The sequence below is a fragment of the Dermacentor andersoni genome, chromosome 3 (genome assembly GCF_023375885.2).
Source record: "Dermacentor andersoni chromosome 3, qqDerAnde1_hic_scaffold, whole genome shotgun sequence".
Lineage (NCBI taxonomy): Eukaryota > Metazoa > Arthropoda > Arachnida > Ixodida > Ixodidae > Dermacentor > Dermacentor andersoni.
The window spans coordinates 222,228,116-222,232,369 of record NC_092816.1 but is presented as its reverse complement, the minus strand read 5'-3'; the positions used below and the strand labels follow the sequence as shown (position 1 = coordinate 222,232,369).

The 4,254-nt window shown below is 40.5% G+C and overlaps 1 long non-coding RNA gene across 1 annotated transcript; it reads left to right on the top strand.

Annotated features, from left to right (window-relative positions):
* Positions 1-276: 276 nt before the first annotated feature.
* Positions 277-3,210, top strand: LOC140216661 (uncharacterized). The gene is made up of 2 exons (XR_011893237.1): positions 277-962; positions 2,990-3,210. It is a non-coding gene; the product is annotated as an uncharacterized lncRNA (long non-coding RNA).
* Positions 3,211-4,254: the final 1,044 nt, after the last annotated feature.

Sequence of the window (4,254 nt, the reverse complement as noted above, 5' to 3'; positions counted from 1 at the left end):
GCCGCCCGCAATGTCTCGATCGTGGGTTCGTTATCCAGTTGTGCGTCATTCTAAGCCGTTCTGTACATTTATACTGGATATTAACTGGAGTCATTTAGCTGTGCTGATGCTGTTTGCCGTGTGTTTTGCATCAGTGCTTCGTGACATCGGCTGTATTGCGTGTTTTCGCCGACGGCTTACTATCACAATGGTGGGATCTGCGTTCGCCGCCTTCGTGTCTCGGTGAGTCTTTGTACGTCGCACGTTCGGATAACACTTTTTCCGGTAAGTGAAATACATTGCACTTCGTTTTTCGTCAACAATGTGAATATTTTTAGCTGTTACCCGCGACAATTCTTGATATATGAGCTCTTCTGCCCTGCGAGTTTTCGTCATTACTTTTATACGAGGGTTCTGCTTGTGTTCAGCCGTTCAGCACTACCGCGCTCCACGACTTCCGCAACACCAGTCAGAACTTTGCCCTGCTTGTTAGTCTTTGTGGTTAACGTAGCACGAACCAACCGAAAGGAGTGCATTCGAAGACGACGTGCTGGCTGTAATGCTGAACCAGACTGAACTCGCCCTATTTTGTGTCCCTTTGTTCTTGCGTGTGCGCGCGTGTCAGTGACTATGCAGTTTGTATCGTTTCCATTTTATAGCAAAACAAAAATATAACTGCAATGTTTGCTTCATCTATACAATTCCAAATTAAATCGTCTGCTGATGTACAAATTTCACTTGTGTTTTGTTCTAAATAAGCAACAAAACCTTTAACCTAGTAGGTGCTTCATCTGGGAGTGAAGTCACGACAGCTTGGCATTTAATAATGAATGACTGTGACTGGGTCACCTCATTTGTAATTGCAAATCTGCCTTTCAACTGACTTGATGCTATCTTATTTTGTTCCTTTCACTCTATAGACGGCTGGACATCCTTCTTGTACCTTGGCGCTAGCTGGATGACGGGACCTCATCATGATCAGTGTAAGCCAGTGTACTGTACCCTTTCTGGTCCTCCCAGTGCTTTTTATATGAGTTAAGGCCAGGGAGCGCTTCGTGGTAAAATAGCTAGTTGGTGTCTCACAAACGGGCATTTTTTTGGATTGGTCCATTATAAGCTGCCACTATTATAACCAATTTCTCAGTGCCAGTGTACATACACAGTTCTACTAATAATTAGTTTTCCTAAGCTTTACAGAATGTACCTGTAGGTAGTCATTGCTATGTAAGAACTCAAAAATTAACTCTGCTGTGTCATACAAGTATTCTATACATGAGTAAAAATTTGCTACAACAGTGTACATTACACCGTGCTTCCCTAATGCACAAATGTATTCAAGCCAGTATTTGATTAGTTTCGTATTCTAAATGTTTTCTGTGTGATTTAGTTTCTTTACAGGAATTTACTGTACAGCATCAGCAAGCAGTCTAACTTAAGATTTATGTGTGCTGTAAAAGGTGTGCTTTGTCGCTAGAATTGATAAAACATGGGCCGAGGCTTCCATACAAGGACAAACTTCAATTTCGCTCATCATCAGCACTTGGCTGGCGCTTGCAAAATGAATCACATCAGGTAGCTTGTGCCAGACTGTTTTTTAACCTTATTGTGAGGCGATCACAAAGTGATGTGTGGAGGTGCCTGCGTCTGAGATATAGATTGCGCTGCAACATATGTGCGTGTAGAACAGGCATGATGCTGGGGGTTCCAGCAGTTTGCAGACGTGCTTTTAAAATTTTGTCATAACTGCAATTTTACCTGTGCTGTTTTTTATCACCTATTTCAATAATATCATTGGAGGTGTTATCAGAATTTAGCAATCTATTTGCCCTGGCCCATTAGCCTGCCACATTTGCCTTTTCACTAGGTAATTATTCAGCATGGACCATCACTTGAATACACCTTTTTGTGTGCAGTAACTTCTCAATTGCAAATCAACATAGATGCTCAGAATTACCTCAGGCTATAGATGCACTGATAAATTTGCCACCTATACGAATCACTTTGGACTTTCTCACGCAAACAACGTGTTAACACTTCCAAGACAGTGGGCAATGTTATCGTTTGATCACATCATGAGATACTTTCAATTTTGTATGACGCATCATCCAAGGTGTTGCATCACCTGTGTGAGGTATTGCCCTAAGCCAATTAGGGTCACATGAAAATATATCAACAAAAGTGATTGATCCAGCTAGGAGTGTTGCTTTGGAACACTACTTTATCACCAGTCCTCCTTTGCATGCTACGTGCTTACTCTGTACTGGGTCATGTTTAAGTTTGAAAGAAAGGCAACAGCTAGGCAGCGCAAAATGCCAAACTTGCTTTTAATTCAACAATATAAAATGCTACTTAACTTTTTAATTAAGTTAGTACATAATTTACCTGCTGAGTGAATTACTGTTTTAAACCGATTATATTTTGCAGGAAGCTCCTCAGACTTGTTTGACAGGTTGGTAAGTGGCTTTTTAGCCACTAAACACCATATAATAATTTAAAGGCTGACCTTGACTCTGCTATGCAACTTAATGACTATATGCCAGGAACAAGGTCTCTGAGTTGTGGCTCTGGCTTACACTCCCAGGCTTCTACTAGGACACATAAATACCCAAGAAAGTGGATGGGAAAACGACGCCGCTGTAGCTCAATTGGTAGAGCATAGCACGCAAAATGCGAAAGTTGTAGGTTCGGTTCCCACCTACGGCAAGGTGGTTTTTCATCCACTTTAATTTCCATTAATTTATCGTTTTTTTTATTTCATTTATTAAGCACAAGTAATTTCCCCTATGTTGTCCTTGGTGTCAGTGTTTGTTGGCTTCTTATGATAGGAGATATACTAGTCATTTTCAACATCATCGCATACATACCTTAAGATACCTGTAATTTGAGAAAGGAGTGCTTAAATTTACTTTTTATGTGAGCCAAACTTCTTACTTAGCACATATTGCTAATTGAAGTTCCAATTTCAACATTCCCATTTCCTCCATTGCCTTTTTTTTCCTCTTCTGTGCAGGTATTGCTTGCCTATGTCTACAAGAACCGTCACGCGCTGCCTGTGCCAGCAAGCTTTGGTGGGCAGCAAGTGCTCTCCTACGAAGGCTGGCCTACTCTGGCAGCGGCGGCAATCATCTTCAAGATTTATCCATGATCACCTTTGCTGCTATTTGTCACTCTTGTTAATTACACTTTCTGCATCTTTTCTAATTTATTAGGTAATAAAGTATGAGTATGTGACATGGTGTGAAGTTGATGTCTTGCTGCATTTTCGCTTGCAATCATCTTTTATGCGTCAAAAGCTCATCGTACATTATGAAAAAAATAACAGCATATTATGATTTATCTTTCAGTTCTGGTAACATGCAACGTACAAGGAATTCGCTAATGGATGGTATGCTGAAGAACTGGCCATTATTTCTGCGTGATGCTGTGCAAGCATGTGGCGTTACCTTACAAGAGACACCCACAAAGTAAGTTACAATTTATTTTAAATGAAGCATGGAGATCAGAAAAAATATATTTATATTGCTAGTTAGAGTGGTTCGCAGAATGTTTTTCCAGATGTGTACTATCCTTTATTTCTTAACAATTCATTGCAGCACAGTGTTCTGTTTCGTATACTGGTGTAAGGCTATTGTGCCCCCTGTAGCTGAAACCAGGATGTAATTTTTGCCTGAACTGCAGCATCACTGACAAAATTTTTCTTTGCTAGAAACTATTTCAATTTGGTGGAGACCCAGCAGGGCGAAGTTTTGTCAATAATGACGTGTTTCACGGAGAGATGTTCTTGTTTAGGTCGATGGGTGAACATTGGAATTACATCAGCATACAATACAGATCTTGTTTTATTTGCAAAATAATTCTGACAGGCGGCATTCAATTGATTGGTCTAATTAAAAAGCACTGACTGGCCAGTGAGGCTGTACTACACTATTCCCATGGTTCACATCTGGAAAAACTACCTGTGCATCACTCTATCCGACAATATAAACTTTTCTTTTCTGATGTCCATGCCTCGTTTAAAATAAATTGTAACTGTGGGCAAACGTCGTGTTACTGTAACAGCTGCCGCAAAAATGTGAGGGAATGTCTAATAAAAGTCTTCAGTTGTTCTTGTCAAGCTGTCCATTAGCCAACTTTTAGCGTAACGTTAGCAGGGCTTACTGAAGCACTTCTAGACGTCCATGGCTACGAAATGTCTTGATCAAGACAGCTACTAGGCTTTTGAATTAGCCGTTCAAGACATCTTTTAGACGTCAAATAGCTGCTTGCGTGTTTCGT